The sequence below is a fragment of the Aotus nancymaae genome, unplaced genomic scaffold (genome assembly GCF_030222135.1).
Source record: "Aotus nancymaae isolate 86718 unplaced genomic scaffold, 86718_ANA_hifiasm-v0.15.2.pri h1tg000040l, whole genome shotgun sequence".
Taxonomy (NCBI): Eukaryota; Metazoa; Chordata; class Mammalia; order Primates; family Aotidae; genus Aotus; species Aotus nancymaae.
The window spans coordinates 129,123,099-129,143,407 of NW_026988454.1; the positions used below are offsets into that span (position 1 = coordinate 129,123,099).

General features: G+C 43.3%; 1 long non-coding RNA gene across 4 annotated transcripts; it reads left to right on the forward strand.

The window, feature by feature from the left end:
* The first annotated feature begins 3,883 nt into the window (after nt 1-3,883).
* Nucleotides 3,884-19,238, forward strand: LOC105709347 (uncharacterized). 4 transcript variants are annotated; one of them, XR_010336745.1, is made up of 6 exons: nt 3,884-6,546; nt 11,174-11,230; nt 12,841-12,964; nt 13,461-13,518; nt 14,267-14,538; nt 17,353-19,238. It is a non-coding gene; the product is annotated as an uncharacterized LOC105709347 (long non-coding RNA). The 4 variants fall into 4 exon arrangements; XR_002479410.2 differs by lacking the exon at nt 3,884-6,546 and having other exon boundaries at nt 10,378-11,230; XR_002479411.2 differs by lacking the exon at nt 3,884-6,546 and having other exon boundaries at nt 10,378-11,230; nt 14,357-14,538.
* The last annotated feature ends 1,071 nt before the right edge of the window (nt 19,239-20,309 follow it).

Genomic DNA, 20,309 nt, shown 5'->3' on the forward strand with positions numbered 1-20,309 from the left:
CTTCCCCCTACTCTTTCCTAACCCACCCACTCCCAGGTGTCACTCTTGGGACTTCTAGATGTCCTGGCGCTTGACCTGACTTCCAGCCTCAGCGCAAGGACGGGAGAAGGGCCAAGGGTATGAGATTTGGGACAGGAGAGGCATAGGCTACTCTGACAAAGAGCGTGCGTTTCCAAAGAAAGGGTCCCCAGATACCCCGCAGGGGAGACTGTCGAGACAGGCGACTTTAGTCAGTTAATGCTCCCATGCGGGGAGGGCTGTGCAGGCAGGCACCGCGGTTCTTCACAGGCTTCCTTCTTTCCTTCCCCTGTCCGTCGCGGAGCCAGAATACTCAGAGTTGACCGAGAAGTGCGTGTTGTTGCAGAAGCCACTGAGGGGCAGTGCTGGAATGTGAGCCGTGGGGCAAGAGACAGCTCTGGAGACTCGTGATTCCGGAACCGGGTGGGCATTCAAGTGATACCTGGAGTACGCAGTTATCGGGGACATTAAGCTCACCCTCGGGGTCCATAGGAACCCTCTGACCCAATGGTCTCCAGAACAGGGTGATCCAGAACAGACGTTGAAGAGACAGAATAGCGTGAAAGAGAGCGGCGATACCTACACTGACCTCCGGAGGGCAGCATGATCAAGGGAAGGAGCTGTTTTCGCTCCGCTCAAACCCCTGCGCAGCCTCAACGGCTTACTCCTGCTTCAGAAGGCAGCGAAGTTCCACGCCCACCCCACGACCCCCGCCGCCCTCTTCGCGCTGAAGCTGCAGAGCTTCTTTTTCAGCCCTCGAATCCTCTGCTCTGTGCCTTAAGATTCCCAGTCTTAAACTCAGATAACTTCTAGTGTCGTCACTCTTCAAACTTCTCCCTCACTTGTTTTGCAGATGACGGACACAGGGGCCTCACAGACTCAGAAGCATCTGGAATCATTCTGTAGGACAGAACTGTGTCAATATCCTCTTCCCCCTGCTAATCTCTGAGACCAGTGTTTGTATATGGCACAGGGGTCCCTAGTGTCATACAGAAGGACTTGGAGATGTCCTCATGGGCTGTAACCACCCCCTGTGCTATTCAGGGATCTCTGTCCTTTAAAGAAATATCATTTCCCCCTTTCCCCCTACCTTTGTGCCCTCCCCTCGCCGTGAATTGTTTCTTAACTGGGCTTTCTGGGAAACGTTTACTTCGTGTTCAACAGCAAAGTCTCATAAGGCGAGGGCGGCAGGGGGCAGGGGGGCAGGCGTTTGCTCACCTTAGCATTAATTTCAGAGCTACTGAATGGACGAAAGAGAGAAGAAACATCCTCCTTTCCTCCATTCCTGTAAATACGGACCCACCTACCCTCCACTTAAGAAGGGTGGCTTTTCTGATCTTGAGATATCAGGCAGCCAAGCAAGGTGGCTCACACTTGTGATCCCAGCACTTTGGGAGGCCAAGGCAGGAAGATCCCTTGAGGCCAGGAGTTTGAGACCAGCCTGACCAACATGTCGAAACCCCTTCTCTACTAAAAATGCAAAAATTAGCTGGGTGTGGTGGTTCTTGCCTATAATCTCAGCTACTCAGGTGGCTGAGGCAGGCGAATTGCTTGAACTCGGGAGGTGGAAGTTGTAATGAGCTGAGATGGCCACTGCGTGCCAGCCTGGGAGACAGAGCGAGACTCTGTCTTAGGAAAAAAAAAAAAAGATATCAGGCATTATGGGGAGCAGGCAAATTGGCTGGGTTTTAAAATAAAGTAATCAGAGACCCAGGGTGGTGGCTCATGCCTGTAATCCCTTTGGAAGGCAGAGGCTGGAGGATCTTGAGTCCAGGAGTTTGAGACCAGCCTGGGTAACATAGGTAGACCCCATTTCTTAAAAAAGAAAAAAAAAAATGCCAGGCATGGTGGCCCATGCCTGTAGTCCCAGCTACTTGTGAGGCTGAGGTGGGAGGATTACTTGAGACCAGGAGTTAGAAATTACAGTGAGGTATGATTACACTACTGCACTCCAGCCTAGGTGACACAGTGAGACCCTGTCTCTTTAAAAAATAAAATAAAATAAAAAAACAAAGTAGTCAGACTTAGTGTGAAGATTCAAGGAAAGAAAGAGAAAGCAAGACAAACCTTTAAGGAGATGAGAATAGAAATTGGCTCTCTTCATCCTGGGCATGATGGACACAGCTATTCATGTTACATACTAGAGTTAACAAAGTGTTTTCAGATACAGTTGTCATTAAACCAACACATTTTTTGAAGCTCTGCTCTGTGTTCTGTGATAGGCATTGTGGATTCAGCAGAGAATAAATCAAAGTCCTTGATCTCAGAGAGCACATATTTCATCTAATTGAATTCACATACCAGCTTTAGGAGGAGGTCTTCTTCCTGTTTCAGGCAATGAGCTTAAATTTCAAATAATGAGCTCAAAACCATTTAGGCACTCAGTGGCTGAACCTTCTGTGCCCACATTCACCTTTTGTTTCATGATTCCAGGCTGGGAGTCATGGTGCTGAGGAGGCAGCCTGTTGTAGAGAAGCAACAGATTAATAAGTAATAGTAAATTATTGAAAGTATACTTACACAAATGAAGGAAAATCTGCACAGGTGGTCTTTGGAAAGGACAGAAGCCAGGACAGTTCCAGCATCCATTCAGCAGACACCAACGGTCAGTGCTTCTGCTTTGGATCAAAGAGAGAGAACTCTGATTTGCCCTGAGATATTTGACAATTCTCTCCCTGAGTGAGAGAATGTAACTCTGCTGGTTGGGTTGACTTCAACTGGGGAAGAGCTCCCTTTTCTGTTAATTCATTCTGGGTAGTCCTGGCATGTCCTGCTTGGTATTTTACTTCTGCATTTTTAGCATAAAATCCATCAACAAAATGTATTATCTCAAGGTATCTGATGGGCATGTTATAAATCAATAGCTGTGATATGAGATTTACATAGTTGTGGTCCTCACCTTTGTCAGGTAAGGGTAGTAGGGTAGAAGGGTTAAGTAGATTGCAGCATTATTTTATTTATTTATTATTTTATTTTATTTTATTTTATTTTGTTTTGAGACCAGTGTCTCTCTGTCACCCAAGCTGGAATGCAGTGGTGTGATCTCAGCTCACCACCACCTCTGCCTCCCGGGTCCAAGCCATTCTCCTGCCTCAGCTTCCCAAGTAGCTGGGATTACAGGCATCTGCCACCATGCCTGGCTAAATTTTTTATTTTTTAGTGGAGATGGAGTTTCACCATGTTGGCCAGGCAGGTCTCCAACTCCTGACCCCAAGTGATCCATCTGCCTTGGCCTCCCAAAGTGCTGGGATTACAGGCATGAGCCACCATGCCCGGCCAAGATTTGATATGAGATTAGAAGGAGACAGGAGAAGAATTTCATGTTAGTCTACTTGCTGAGAAATGTTAAGTTTGACTGGAATTTAATAGACCTTCCACAGCATGTGGAGCTTGCAAATAAAATTCATTTCCTAAAATCAGCTCAGACGAAACATCAACCAATCTGGCTGCTGCTGCTACCAACCAATCTGGCTGTGCCTTTGCACAACTGAGATACATCTTAGCTACAAAGTCTAATTGCAGTCTATTAAGTGATGGACCCGTTTTCCTCCATGTTCTTGAGTAAGAACTCCTAAAGCCTTGTTGTTATGTTCATGAATGAACGAGGTGAAAGTGATACCTGTTTGCTATAATTTGGGAGTCCTAAGGCTGGAGATTGTGGTAGGGCCAGTTTTGGTTGGCTGAAATCTGTTCATAATTATCCTCCTAAGCTAAAGGCTCTGGGTCAGTGTTTGTACAAGGTCATACAAGGGAGATGCCAACAAGGAAAAATTTGGGACCTAAGGCCTATAATATCCTGCAAATTCAAGGGAACCTCTTGCCTTTTAGACATGGAGCAAGAAAAACTTTGAACAATTTTCATTCTTTCAGGTGAGAGAGAAGTTTCTTCTGCAGGCATAATGGACCTTTCCTCGGCAAAACTGATCTTTCCATGGAAGCCTATGGCTTTTGTAAGCTAATTCTTGTAAGAAGTAGATTGAGGGCCGGGTGCCATAGTTCATGCCTATAATCCCAGCAATTTGGGAGGCCAAGGCAGGTGGATCACTTGAGGTCAGGAGTTTGAAACCAGCCTGGTCAATGTGGTGAAACCCCTTCTCTACTAAAACTACAAAAAATTAGCTGGGTGTAGTGGCTCGCACCTGTAGTCCCAGCTACTCAGGAGGCTGAGGTACGAGAATCACTTGAGCCTGGGAGGTGGAGGTTGCAGTGAACCACGATCATACCACTGCACTCCAGCCTGGGCAACAGAGCAAGACTCCAACACACACACACACACACACACACACACACACACAAACGCGCGCGCGCACACAGAGAGAGAGAGAGAGAGAGATAAGTTAAATCTCTTTCTGACTCTTCCTTAGTATGAGAAACAACATAGCAGTAGGTTATCAACATATTAAATAAGAGCAGAATTCCTAGGAAATCCCAAATTGGGCAAAACCTGATGCAGAGTCTGAGAAAAATAAGAGAGGCCTGGGTAAATCCCTTTGTCATTACAGTCCAATTACATTGTTGATTTTTTCCAATGAAAAGCAAATAAGTATTGACTCATTTTACCAGCTGGAATACTGTGTTTCATCACTGTGAACCATTTTAAATTTTGGGTACATTATACAACAAGGTATTCGAATTTGAAACTACTGACAACCTTAGTATTACAATCTTATTTATTGCATGTAGGTCTTGAACAAATCTCCAACCTTGTCCATTGGGTTTTTAAAGTGGTAGATTGGGGTGTTACAAGGACTAGTGCAAAAAATTAGAAGTCTTTGTATAATTAGTTCCGGTACAATTGGTGACAGCCCCTGAATACATCTGGTTTTAGTGGATATTGAGGTAATTTAGGTAGCAGCTTAGAATGATCTACTGGGATTTTTTTTCTGTTTTGATTTTTGCGGGTTTAGCACTTTAAATATTTTCTATCTCACTTAAGGAGGAAGCCCACAAAGGTTCTTCAGAAAGAACAGGTTTTTATAATTTGCGTTTTGGTGTTATCAGCTTCTGCCAGTAGGTAATAGAGCAGTTCAAGTTCAGGAGAGTCAGGAAATTATAAGATTATCTCTCCTTCTGAAGATAATTTTCTGTAAATTTTTAATTCAGAGAGCAAGTCTTGTCCCCATGGATTCACTGGGGCAGCATCACAAAGTAAGAAGGCATGATTTTCTGAAAACGGTTAAGTATCATTTGGACAGGTTTAGACATGGAGACATTTTGGACTTCATTTGAAACCTCCACCATGAGACTGTTCTTTTTATTGCAAGGGTTTAGAGTACATAGGTGGGCCAGGCACAGTAGCTCAGGCCTGTAATCCCAGTAATTTGAGAGGCCAAGGCAGGCAGATCGCTTTGAGGTCAGGAGTTGGAGACCAGCCTGAACAACATGTGAAACCCCGTCCCTACTAAAAATACAAAAATTAGCTGGTATGATGACGCGTGCCTGCAGTCTCAGCTACTTGGAGACTTAAGCAGGAGAATCGCTTGAACCTGGGAGGCAGAGGTAGCAGCGAGCTGAGATTGCACCACTGTACTTTAGTCTGGGCAACAGAGTGAGACTCCATCTCAAAAAAAAAAATTTTTTTAAGAAGTACATAAGGTGGTCGAGCACAGTGGCTCACACCTGTAATCACTGCACTTTGAGAGGCCAAGGCAGGGAGGATCTCTTGAGGCCAGGAGTTTGAGATCATCTTGGGCAACATAGCAGGACTCCATCTCTACAAAAAAGTTTTAAAAAAATTATCCAGGCACAGTGGCATGCACCTGTAGTCCTAGCTACTCGAGAGGCTGAGGTGGGAGGATCCCTTGAGCCCAGGAGGTCAAGATTGCAGTGAGCTGTGATCACGCCACTGCATTCCAGCCTGGGTGACAGAGTGACACTCTGTCTCTTGAAAAAAAAAAATTAATGGGAAATTGTATACAGGTTTGGTAAATACTGGAGCCACTTTATCTACTTTTTTTTTTTTTTTTTCCTTTTGAGACAGAGTCTCCCTCTGTCACCCAGGCTCAAGTGTAGTGATTCAATCAGTCTAAAACTCATGGGCTTGAGTGATCTTTCCATCTCAGCTTCCCAAATAGTTGGGATTACAGGCATGCATCACCCTGCCTGGCTTTTTCCCATTCATCTTTTTATTTTATTTATTATTGTTTTTGTTTTTCCCATTAATCTTAATTTTCGTTTTTCCCTTGTTCATTTATAAGTATTATGGGAAGAACCCTTTGGAGCCTCATTAGTGTTGATTTTTATTCCAGGTGTCAAACCTTCAGGGGCTTCATCTGGAAGGAAAAATGTCTGGGTCAAAAGAAATGGGTTCATTACACAGCTGGTACAAGACTGGACAATTTTGGCCAGGCGTGGTGGCTCATGCCTGTGATCCCAGCACTTTGGGAGGCTGAGGCAGGTGGATCACCTGAGGTCAGGAGTTCAAGACCACCATGGCCAACATGGAGAAACCCCGTCTCTACTAAAAATACAAAAATTAGATGGGCATGGTGGTTTGTGCTTGTAGTCCCAGCTACTCAGGAGGCTAAGGTAAGAGAATCACTTGAACCAAGGAGGTGGAGGTTGCAGTGAACCGAGACTGCACCACTGCACTCCAGCCTGGGCAACAGAGTGAGGCTCTAGCTCAAAAAAAAAAAAAAAAAAAGACTGGACAATTTTGATTCCAGTGGCCTGTCTATTTACAATGAAGGAGGACATCTCGAGGCACAAGTTTCTTTGGTCCTCCTCCTGTTTATCCATGTATTTTAAATCAATACTAAGAGGTCCCAAACTAAAGAAACTTGTGCCTCGAGATGTCTACTTTTACTGTAACTGTTGTGACTATTACTTAAACCATAGAACTGATGTTAATGGTTTCTATTGAATAAACATGGAAATTGACCCTCCCAGGCCAATTGTGGTGGCTCACACTTGTAATTCCAGCACTTTGGGAGGCTGAGGTGGGCGGATCACTTAAGGCCAGGAGTTTGAGACCAGCCTGGCCAACATGGCAAAACCTTGTCTTTACTAAAAATACCAAAAAAATAAAAAATAAAAAAAATTACCTGAGCATGGTGGTGTACACCTGTAATCCCAGCTACTCGGGTGGCTGAGGCATGAGAATTGCTTGAACCTGGGAGGTGGAGGTTGCAGTGAGCCGAGATCATGCCACTGCACTCCAGCCTGGGCAACAGAGTAAGACTCCATCTCAAAAAAAAAAAAAAAAAGAAAAAGAAATTGAACCTCCCAGTCTTGAAACTTAAGAAAGTTACATTTGTCTTATCTAAGTTCCTTTCTCAGGAAACTAACCATCAGGGCTCCCAGATAGTATCAAGGAACTGAAACTTACCAGATAACCACGTCTGGGCTATGAAATGCCAGACCCTTCACCCATCACAATTGCCTACTCAGGGATCCCCAATCCCCAGGCCATGGACTGTAATCCATGGCCTGTTAAGAACTAGGCTGCACATCAGGAACTGAGTGGAGGGTGAGCGAGCATTACCAACTGAGCCAGACCAGTACCACCATCTCATAGGATCAGGAACCCTGTTGTGTACTGTGCATGCAAGGGATCTGGATTGCCTGTGTGTTATGAGAATCTAATGCCTGATGATCTGAGGTGGAACAGTTTCATCCTGAAACCATCCCCCACACCCCACCCTCACCACCGTGTGTGGAAGAATTGTCTTCCATGAAACTTGTCCTTGGTGCCAAAAAGGTTGGGGACTGCTGGCTTAAGTGACCACCTGCTTCCTATCGACCAACTTCTCCTCCTTACCTCTTCCTAATTCCTGTTTTTCCACACATGGCTACATTTCTTCCCTGCTATATAAACCTCTAATTTAACTCTAATTTTACTTGGTCAGGGAGATGGATTTGAGACTAATTTCCCATCTTCTTGGCTGTGGCACCTGATTAAAACCTTCTTCTCTGGGAATACTCACTGTCTCAGTGATTGGCTTTCTGTGCAGCGAGCAGCAGGACCTAAACCAAACCCCTGGCATTTTGGTAACATAAGGACATGGGTTTATTTATCTTCCTTTTTTTTTTTTTTTTTTTTTTGAGACAAGGTCTTGCTCTGTCACCCAGGTTAGAGTGCAGTCTTGCTCTGTCACCCAGGTTAGAGTGCAGTGGCACAGTCATGGCTCATTGCAGCCTCAACCTCCTGGCTCAAGTGATCCTCCCACCTTAGCCTCCTAGAAGCTGGGACTACAGGCACATGCCACTGTGCCTGGCTAATTTTTTCATTTATTTTTGTAGAGATGGGGTCTCTCTGTGTTAACAGCCCTTTATTTGCCTTTTGATTTTTCTCTTGCTTTAGAATCCTCTCAGAATGTTCAAATAGGGCCACCAATTCAATCATATCTATAACTTTCCATCCTGCTGTATGTTTTCTAATTAAACCACTAAATTTAGGATGAGTCCATTTGCAAACAGAGAAGCTAATGCCATTTCAGTCTCTGCAGGAAGCGCCCCTTGTGGTATTTCAAATCCAGCATGTTTTATAAATAGTGTTTCTAAATGGGCTCTGTAATTTGAAATTGGTTCATCTTTTTTTGTCTATAAGATTGTATGATAGACCAATCAACTTTCTGCGGAAATATCTTAGGAACTGAATTGGAAAGGTCTTCAGCAATTCTGTCAGCTTCTTTCTGCCTTTCTTTTCAGGAGGTTTTGGAGAGTCTTTCACATCCTCCCTAGGTTGGTCCCATTCCACTGCTGCTATCCATTTTCAAGCCTTACCAAGTCCCAATAGCATCTGAATAAACTGGTAAAGATGAGGGAGTCCTGGATTAAATGCTCCAATAAGGTTTCTGAATTCCTTAGTACATTTCCAGGGAGTTTTCTTGGGGTTAGGGAAGTCATTTACAATGTCTCTAAGGCTCAATTTTAGACTATGAAGTAGAGTTGATTATGGCAGGCATGCCTGCCTAATCAGAGGGTCTCATTTTGCAAGCATTTACCTAACTTTCCTTTTTTCATTGTCTTCAGAGTGAAAGGGTAGCTGGGCAAAAGGGTCAGTGAGCTCAGAGCATTGAGGTAAGGACAGATAAAGAGAAGGAACAGTCAGGGTTAAGTCAGTCCTTTTTTTTTAACATCCTGAGTTTTTGCTGAAGATTTTCCTTTGCCTTCTGTAAGAAATTTTTTAGGGAGGCAATTTTTTATTAATTTTATCTTCTAGATGTTTCTCTGCACCAGTTGAAAATTACATCCCATTGCATTTTGGATCTTTTCTTTTCCAATGTGCCTCACAAGTGAACGATTTTATCTGGGTTAAAACTTCCCCGTAGTGGCCACTTTAATTCTAAGTTATCTTTGTAAGGTTAACTCATTTTTCTAAAAATATGCAAGTCCTGGGTCCATAATTCTTACACATAAAATTTGCTGGAGTTCCAGAAGACAGAGTGCCAGACTCCTTTGATTCAGATGAACCTACTGTCAACAGGTACCTAGCCAAGAAGTGTATCTGGATCCAATCTGGTTAATTATCAAGTTCAATTTGATCCTGGGCCCTGTTTGCTCAAATGAAGTCTAGAGAGCTCAAAATATAATTCATGGAACTCAGTCTGAGAGGGAATTAACAGCCTCCAGTTACAAACAAGAGAGCCGTGAGCACAGCTACTTGGGAGGCTGAGACAGGAGACTCACTTGAACCTGTGAGACAGAGGTTGCAGCGAGCTGAGATCGTCCCACTGCACTCCAGCCTGGGTAACAAGATAAGAGTCCATCTCAAAAAAAAAAAAAAAAAGAGTATACTAAGTAAATATTAGTTTTACTATGATTTATAATTTCTTCTTTCGTAACTGACAGTTTTTAATATTTTGACAAAACTTTTTAAAACTTGCAGAATAATCATAATTCTTCCTACTGATTATTAAGATTGTTTTGCACTATTCACAATAGCCAAGATATGAAATCAAGCTGTAACCATCAACAAATGAATAGATAAAAAAAAATGTGGTGTATACACACGATGCAATACTCTACAGCATTCCATTCTGAAAGAGAAGGAAATCCTGTCATTTGTGACAAACGTGGATGAACCTATAGGACACATAAGTGAAGTAAGCTAGGCACAGAAAGAGAAATTCTTTCAAACGTGGAAAAAGAAAATAAAGAAAAAAAATTCTGCATGATTCCACTTACATGTGGAATCTATAATAGAGTTAAAATCATTAATAGAGACGAAGAGTAGAGTGGCGGTTACCAGAGTCTGGGGAATGAGAGTTGGATTGGGGAGATGTTGGCTAAAGAATATAACATTTTAGTCAGGGTTGAGCACAGTGGCTTACGCCTATAATCCCAACACTTTGGGAAGCTGAGGCAGTAGGATTGCTTGAGCCCAGGAGTTCAAGACCAGTCTGGACAACATAGGGAGACCCCATCTCTACAAAAAATAAATAAATATGTTAGCCAGCATGGTGGTGCATTCATGTGGTCCCAGCTATTGGCTTGGTACAAAAGTTATTGCGATTTTTGCTAATATTTTAATGGCAAACCTGCAATAACTTTCGCATCAACATAATACTTGAGAGGCTTAGATGGGAGGATCACCTGAGCCCAGGAGCTCGAGGCTGCAGTGAGCCATGATTGCACCACTGCACTCCAGTCTGGATGACAGAGTGAGACTCTGTCTCAAAAAATAAAAATAAAAATAAAATTTTAGTTAGGAGGAAAAGGTTCAGGAGATCTATTGTACAACATTGTGACTGCAGTCATTGCCAACGTATTGTATACTTAAAAATTGCTAAGATAGAAGATTTTAAACATTTTCACCACAAAAAAAGTGAGACAGTAGATGTGTTAGCTTGATTTAGACATTCCACAAGGTATACATATATCAAATCATCATGTTGTGTCCCATAGATCAGGGGTCCCCAAGTGCCAGGCCATGGACCAGTGCCAGTCCGAGGCCTGTTTGGAACCAGGCTGCACAGCAGGAGGTGAGAAGCGGGCGAGCAAGCAAAGCTTCATCTGTGCTTACAGCCGCTCCCCTCGCTCTCCCCTCGCTCACATTACCGCCTGAGTTCTGCCCCTGTCAATCAACAGCAGCATTAGATTCTTGTGGGAGCACGAACCCTATTGTGAACTGTGAATACGAGGGATCTAGGTTGTACGCTCCTTATGAGAATCTAATGCCTGATGATCTGACACTATCTCCCATTACCCCCAGATGGCACCGTCCAGTGCAGAAAATCAAGTTCAGGCCTCCTGCTGATTCTACATTATGGTGAGTTGTATAAGTATTTCATTACATATTACAATGTAATATTAATAGAAATAAAGTGCCATAAATGTAACGCACCTGAATCATCCCGAAACCATCCCCTCTCTGGTCCATGGAAAATCATCTTCCGTGAAACCAGTCCCTGGTGCCAAAAAGGTGAGGGACCACTGCCATAGATAAATCTAATTTTTATTTGTCCGTTAAAAATAAATTTTTAAGGCCGGGCACAGTGGCTCATGCCTGTAATCCTAGTACTTTAGGAGGCCAAGGCAGGTGGATCACAAGGTCAGGAGTTTGAAACCAGACTGGCCAACATGGTGAAACCCCATTTCTACTAAAAATACAAAAAAATTAGCTGGGCGTGGTGGCAGGTGCCTGTAATCCCAGCTACTTGGGAGGGTGAGGCAGGAGAATTGCTTGAACCTGGAAGGTGGAGGTTGCAGTGAGCCAAGATCATGCCATTGCAGTCCAACTTGGGTGACAGAGTAAGTCTCCATCTCAAATAAAAATAAATAAACTTTAAAAAATTTGCATTAAAAAAGTTTTTTGCATAGTTTTAGGTTGCACAGTTATTTTTACCATCCCACACGACTATGCAAGTGAAGACTGCTTTTTTTTTTTTTTTTTTTTGAGACTGAGGCTTGCTCTGTCACTCAGGCTGAAGTGCAGTGGCTCTATCTCAGCTCACCACAACTTCCACCTCCCAGGTTCAAGTGATTCTCCTGCCTCAGCCTCCTGAGTAGCTGGGACTACAGGCATGCGCCACCATGCCTGACTAATTTTTGTATTATTAGTAGAGATGAGATTTCACTATGTTGGCCAGGCTGGTCTTGAACTCCTGACCTTGTGATCCGCCCGCCTCAGCCTCCCAGAGTGCTGAGATTACAGGTGTGAGCCATCGCGTCCAGCCAAGGACTGCTTTTATATGCTCTTGGAAGTATATGCGGCTTCCATTTCTGTCATTGTGGTGACTCCATTTATGCCTTCACCATGCCAGTCCTAAGGCAGCCGATGGCTTAGGAAGTTCAGAGACTGAGATGTTAAAATCCTTAGGGCTATCTACCAACATGTCTCCATTCCATCTGTTAGGGTTTTTCTAACCTGGGCCCTGACCTTAGCACAGACCTGCCTATTTTTTTTTGAAGTTCAGCCACTGGACTATTAGCCCTACACTTTTTCTGTGCTGCCATTGTGAGGCTGAAGGAGCTTTGCATGCATCCACCAAGTCTGGCTTTCACACCTGAATTTCACACCTGGCTTTCACCCTCAGCGGCTCCATCTTTCTGTGAAACATCAGTGTCACTTAGCAATACCCATCCAATCCCATTATCCTTATGTCCACCTTTCCCTTCAAAGTCTCGGATGTCTGATACATTTATTGTACGTGCTAGTGCATTAAGTTCCAAGTTGTTATGATGAAAAATTTAACAACTGAATGGCCACTGTGTCAATGGTGCCTGGGCTCTACCTGCCACCAGTGACGGGGTCCTCACAGCCAATCCAGTGGTGTGTGATCCACCTCCAAAACCATCTTATTGCCTGTTTTCTTGGACCACTCTTGATCTCACCTGTTTCAGGTTAGAGTCACTGGAAATTTGGTTTATATTTATTAGAGATCAATACCTATAAAAAACGTGAAAGGAAGCAGGATTGTGCTGAAGAAGATAAACAAAGAAGATGACTATGATGTCAGCCCAGCAAAGCCTTTGGCCAACCCAGCCGAAAAATCTGGAGCAGGTATAGCTTTTCAGAGCCTCCCCAGTTAGGTCAAAATGGCTGTGCCTTTACACTCGCACTTCCCTCAGTCACGGGTTTCGGGCTGTCCTGGGCGTGACCTCAGATGAAGCGGCTCACACAGCTGAGGCTGACCTTAACAGAACTGACAGCTGAAAGCTGTTTGCTGACCATACTCACACAGCTGAGCAGCATGCCTTTGCTTGAAGGAGGACTTGGATGACACGGCTTTATGTCTACCATATTTTGGGGGTCACATTCCTCACACCCAGCTTTGCCTCAAATAGCAACACTGACAAAAATTCATTCCAGTTGCAAACCAATTGTAGAATAATATAGAACCACAGTATAAGTCTAGCAGCATAAATCTCATCCTAAGTGGAAAAGAAAGGGTCCTTTATTCACGCAGTTTTGAAAAAAAACTTTTCCTATGTCTTTATTATAACATGGATACCCACAAAGAATAGTCATGTGTATTTTCCTCTTTTGAATCTTCTAGAAAAAAAGGCTGGGCTTGGTGGATCACTTCTGTAATCCTAGCACTTTGGGAGGCTAAGGTGAGTAGATTGCCTGAGCTCAGGAGTTAGAGACGAGACAGGGCAACATGGCAAGACCCTGTCTCTTCTAAAAATACAAAAAAAAAAAAAAAAAAAAAAAGGTAGCCAGGCATGATTGTGTGCACCTGTAATCCCAGCTACTCAGGAGGCTGAGGCAAGGGAATTACTTGAACCTGGGAGGCAGAGGTTGCAGTGAGCCAAGATCACACTACTGCACTCCAGCCTGAGTGACAGAGTGAAACTCCGTCTCACACACAAGAAAATGTTTAATTAAAAAAAAAAAAAGGAATGATTTTTCCTTTCCAGTATCACTGGAAAAGCAGAGTCATCTAGTAAACCCTGTTACTAACATGCAATTAAACTGTACAAAATTAAACACATCTCACATGACTGTCATAGGTTCCCTCTGCAGAGCTGAATCATACCTACAAAAGCAAACTCCCCTAGGAGAATAATAGAAACTTGAAAAATGAGAGGAAGGCTCACGGGTTAGAGACCCAGCAGGAGAGGAGCTCGGAGGTTAACCATGGCCTGAATTCCAAACATGCTGAAATAATAAAATGTTTTCAGTCCACCAAATGTTTACTTAGCGTCTTCAGCATTGCCTCTGAGGCTCCAGTGGTCCTGAGGGAAGGCTGAGGACCACGGGACTAAATGACTCCCCCAAGGTCATGTTGCTCATTTCTGGCAAAATTGGGACCAAAACCCAGGCCTCCTGACACAGGATGGTGCTTGTTTCTCCCTTCAGGTTTCTCTTCAGCACTGAATGATATGTGTGGTATACTTCGGGCTATAAAACAAACTAAGATAACAGCCTTGCTTCTTTTCATGGTGCTAGTCCAGTTTCAAGATCACTGTAGCGGATGCCATCAGCGTGCACTGGCTCTGAGCATGCCTTCCTCCCACTCTGACCCTTCTCTCCCAGAGCCCACATTACCTGTGATCATAACGGAGCCCCGTGTGCCTGGGGATTATCCCTCTCCGCATCCCCTAAAGCAGCCCGGAGTCAATGACTGACAGGTATGGAATAGAAATATTTCAATTTCTGGGATGGGCACAGTGGCTCACCTCTGTAATCCCAGCACTTTGGGAGGTCGAGGTGAGCAGATCACCTGAGGTCAGTAGTTTGAGACCAGCCTGGCCAACATGGTGAAACCCTGTCTTTACAAAAAATGCAAAAATTAGTCAGGCCTGTTGGCTGGTGCCTGTAATCCCAGCTACTCGGGAGGCTGAGGTGGGAGAATCTCTTGAACCCAGGAGGTGGGCATTGCAGTGAGCTGAGATCTCGCCATTGCACTCTAGCCTGGGTGACAGAGGGAGAGACTCTGTCACACACACACAAAATGTCCTGTTCCTTTTTCTCTGAGGGGACAACTCTGAGATGAGACCTACCTCATCCCTGAGACAGCTCTGCTTGCTGTCACCCCATTCCTTTATTTGGCCTCTTCCCTTTGCTGATCCATTTTCTTACTCACCTAATGATTTTTCCTGAGAATGTTCTCTATTTAAACCACTTTCATATGCATTTTCTTTGTCTCAGAATCTGTTTCTAGGAATCCAAATGAAAGAAACCACCACCAACTCTGGAATTATTATTATTACAACCACATTTTCTTTTTACTTTAATTTTTTAAAATTGCAATATCATGGTTGTACAAATTTGTGGGGTACAGGTGATATTTTGATATAGGTATACAATGTGTCATGATAAAAGCAGGGTAACTGGGATATCCATCACCTCCAATGTGTATCATTTCTTTGTGCTGGGAACATTTCAAATCTTCTAGCTATTTTGAAATGTACAATAAATGATTGTTAACTATAATTTCCCTACTGTACTATCAAACACTAGAACTAATTCTATTTAACTGTATGTTTGTACCCCTTAACCAGCTTCTCTTCACCTTCCTCCTCCTTCCCTTCTCAGCCTCTTATAACTACAATTCTACTCTTTGTCTCCACGAGATCTACTTTTTTAGCTCCCACATGTGAGTGAGAACATGCAATATTAGTCTTTCTGTGCCTGGCTTATTGCATTTAACATAATGGCCTCCAGTTTTATCTATGTTGCTGCAAATGGCAGGATTTCATTTTTAAATGACTGAATACTATTCCATGGCTTACATATACCATATTTTCTTTCTTCATTCATGCATCACTGGGCACTTAGGTTGATCCCATATCTTGGCTATTGTGCCTACTGCTGCAGTAAACCTGGGAGTGCAGAGATCTCTTTGACAAACTGATTTCCTTTCCTGCAGATATATACCCAGTAGTGGGATTGCTGGATCATATGGTGATTCTATTTTTAATTTTCTGAGGAACCTCCATCCTGTTTTTCATAGTGGCTGTACTACTTCACATTCCCACCAACAGTGTATAAGCAATCCCCTTTCTAACAATTACCCCTTCTTGAGCACTTACGGTAGAGATCTGGGTATCAGAAAACCTTGGTTAAAATCCTGGATCCGCTGCTGATTCATGGTTTGACTTTGGACATGTTATTGAGCCTCTTATATCTAAGTTTCTTTGTAAAACATGGAAAATAATTTCTCTAAAGGATAGTAAGAACATGTTTTATGTGGGTGAGTGTTGAGGGCACTCAGTCAGACAGTGGGCTGGGCCGTGGCCTTGGCACAGTGAGGTTGCAGCTAAATAACTTTCCAAAGTGTCTATCACTGACACCTGTTGCTAAGGAGTAAGTAAATTATTTGCATGCTTTCTGATCACTGGGGCAAGAGAAATAGTGATTTTTCTGTATCCCTCATGGGATTAGACCACTGAAGGGTTTTGTAAGCATTTGTTGACAGACTGGTGACCATAACCAGGTAAGCTCCCCAAGGGGATAGCAGTATTTTTGGAACACAGAGGGAAGAATACACTGAAGTGGAGGGAGTGAACCAGGCACAAGCTGGAGCATCAAGCTGGTATATCGAAGGGAAAGGGGAGCCTGGTCCACTGAAGTCCTCAGAGCAGCTGAAGATTTTACAATAAGAGGATGGTGATGGAGATGGGATGGCCTGGGGGCACAAATGGAATAGGTGAAATGGGATGTAAAGTGTGGGAATCTATATTTTGTTTTTTTTTTTTGAGATGGAGTTTTGCTTTTGTTGTTCATGCTGGAGTGCAGTGGCGCGATCCCAGCTTACAGAAACCTGCACCTCCCAGGTTCAAGTGATTCTTCTGCCTCAGCTTCCCAAGTAGCTGGGATCACAGGCATGTGCCACCACGCCCGGCTAATTTTGTATTTTAGTAGAGATAGGGTTTCTTCATGTTGGTCAGGCTGGTCTCAAACTCCCGACCTCAGGTGATCCGCCCATCTCGGCCTCCCAAAGTGCTGGGATTACAGTTATGATCCACCTCACCTGGCCTGGGAATCTGTATTTTTAACAAGCACCTGGGTGATTTGGGGATAAAACCTAAGTAGAGGATCTTGATTACATGAGAATGTTGGGATAGAAGAAAATGCTGTAGTTTTCCAGGGAAAATCTCAGCTGCCCTTGACATGCTAATTTGTATCTAAATTTCCAAGAAATGATGATTGCAACACTTGAGGGGTTATAATCCAGCTCCCTACTGGGGCAGGTGGACCTTCCACCCCCAGGAATTTTAATCCCTGTGTGATTCATTAATGTCTGCTGCCATGTTTTTCAAAGCCCTAGGTTGGGGCTTTCCTGGGACTAGATGAATCTTTTAAAATAAGTCTGAGCTCTAACTATGTTTCCCATCCCTGTCTTATAAAAGTAAGATACTTACTTATTAATTGATACTTATGATGTAAATCACAAGATTCTAACATTAGTATAACTGAATACAGTTTTTTGTATTTTTTAGGAGCTCTGAGGAGTGAAGCCACAATACAGTTCGAAGAGAGATTTAAATTGCTAATTTCCCGGCACTGGAATGTGGGGAAAGATTGTCACAGATTTAGCATGAAAGCCATGTATTTAACATTCCTATGTAATAACCCTCTCTTAAATTGCATTTTGGTTTGAGAAACAGCAATAACAAATTCAGCACTAGTGGGGAACTTTGTTGTTGATTTCAAAGGGAATGAGAATTTATGGAGCACCTCTGCCCACCAGGAAAGAGCTTTCTCTTGAGTCTCCCACATGACTGTGTACCATAGATCACATTGGAAACAACTTCTCTTTTTACTAATGCTGTCTGAGTTCTGCATTTTAGTGCCAGAACAGGGAAGTGAAGGGATACGTAAGAGACACACGTAATAGAAATGTAAAAGACAAGCATACCACCCAACGATAGATGTAATTTGGAACAAAGATATTTTAATTTGCCTAAGGCTCAGAAAGTCGTGCCAGGAGATGCTGGGAGGAATTGGCTGGCTCCCTTTTCCAAACCACTTCCTCAGTGCTCACTCTCTTTCAGGTGGACAGGATATGGCATTTTTGACTGCTAGCAAATGTCTTTGTTACATTTCAATGGCACAACTGGTGACAACTCAGCCAATTTTTGTTGGGCACCCTCCACATACCCCCGGGTCTGGGCTCAGCCCTTTATGTACATGGGCTCATTGATTCTTCCACATTTTCTAGAACGGGATTTTACCCTGGCTGGCACAGAGTAAATGCCCAAAGAATGGTAGCTATTGTTTTTAATCATCATTATTACTTTTATAAATAACTTCCATGTGAGTTGATGGGAAACTTTCAGATTTTTGACTTGGGCCTTGGAAAACAGGTTCAGTTTTAGCAGATGGGGGTAAAAGGAGCCAAAGACTGACCTTACATAAACCCAAGGTTGAAGAAAGGAGGCTCTAGGAGTGTGTGGGTGATTAGGAGTAAAGTAGCTTGTCTGAAATGAAGAGTTTGTATACAGCAGGCTTATTTGGAGTCATGCCTAACAAGATTACTTTGGGTCTAATTTTGGAGGCTTGCTAGGCCAGGGAGCTTGGACATGAATTTAAAGACAGTGGGAACTCACATTAATGTTTCTGAATGGGGAGCTGTTCTGGAGTATGCAGGAAGGATTGGGGTGGGAGGAGAACAAGGAGAGGAATGCGTTTTAGCAATATTGCAGTTATTTCAGGTTAAAAGTAATAGAGTCAGAGGCTGAACCAGGATATCAGCTATAACAACAGAGAGGAAGGGGTATGTGTGAAAGAAATTAAGAAAGAGGATTGTTAGGACTTGACATCAGGTGAAAATTATGAAGATGGAGAAATCAAAGAGGGTATCAAGGTCTTAATCTTGAAAGTATGGTAGTATCATTTCTAGAAAAGGGAGATTGTTTTTAGATATGAATTGATAGACCTGACTTTGAACACAATGATTTTGATTAGAGTGGATCATCTCAGTGAAACTGTCTCCTACGCAATTGCAAGTGGAGGATGGGTAAATAGTGTAAACTCTAGGAGAACAGAAGAATGGAGAATCTATTGTGTGGAAAGACTCATCTTTTTGTGGGTAGAGGAGGAAGGGAGCCATTGAAGGAGAAGGAGGAGAGGCGTGATATGTGGGAAGAGAAGACGTAGAGAGTAGCATCACATAAGTCAAGAGAGGAGACAGAGTCAAGCCAGGGGATGGGGAGTGATCAAAAATGAAGAGGAACGCTTGGGGCAGTAGACATCTGTAGGGGACACTCATCTTCTCCTGACCTCCCTGCTTCCGGATGGTATATCAGAAGGTACTACTTCTAGGATACATTTTAATAACACCACACTAATTTTGATACCAAATAGGTGTGTGGTTTATTTCCCCAACACCAACTAATTCTTCAACTCTCCAGACACCAGCTGGATGTCCCACCATTTAATTTGATTCTGATACTAATTACCAGGAGTTAGCACAGACCCCACAGGTTAAGGGCTCATTCCCACTTTAGATGCCAATCAAAAGTCTGGGCCACCTGTACTTCTGTTGACGAAAAGGGTCAAACTCTGTAAAATATTGGAAGAGATTTATTCTGAGCCAAATACGAATGACCAATGGCCTGTGACACAGCCCCAGGAGATCTTGAGAACATGTGCCCAAGATGATCAGGCTACAGCTTGGTTTTATGCATTTTAGGGAAACATAAGAGATCCATCAATACATGCAAGATGTACATTGGTTCGTTCTGGAAAGGTGGGACAACTTGAAGTCGGGGGCAAGTGGGGAGCGCTCCAGGTCATAGGTAGATTCAAAGATTTTCTGATTGGCAATTGGTTGAAAGGGTTAAGTTATCGTCTAAACACCTAGAATCAATAGAAGGGAATGTCTGGGTTATGATAGGGGTTATGGAGACTGATATGGCCATTATGCAGAGGAAGCCTCTAGGTAGCAGGCTTCAGAGGGAATAGATCATAAATGTTTCTTATCAGAGTTGAGTTGATTCTCTCCTGGGTAAGGAAAAAGAAGGAATGGGGATTCTCTACAAAATGTAGATTTTTTCCTCACAAGAGGCAGCTTTACAAGGCCATTTCAAAATATGTCAAACAATATAATTTTGGGGGTAAAATACTTCAATTTCTTTCAGGGCCTACTATCTGTCATGTGATGCTACAGTATAGTCAGGCTGGAATTTGATGTCTTATTGCTACAAAGAGTCTGTTTTGTCAGTCTTAAGATCTGTTTCAATGTTAATGCTGGTCAGCCATGTCTGAATTCCAAAAGGGAGGGTGGTATAATGAGGCAAGTTTAACTCTCTCTTCGCATCATGGCCTGAACTACCTTTTCAGGTTAACTTTAGAATGCCCTTGGCTACATAACCAACCACTTATAAAATCAGGGGGTTCCCACGAAACAAAACTGCGGTTCTGTTAGAAAGGAAGAAGAGGGAATTGGACTCTA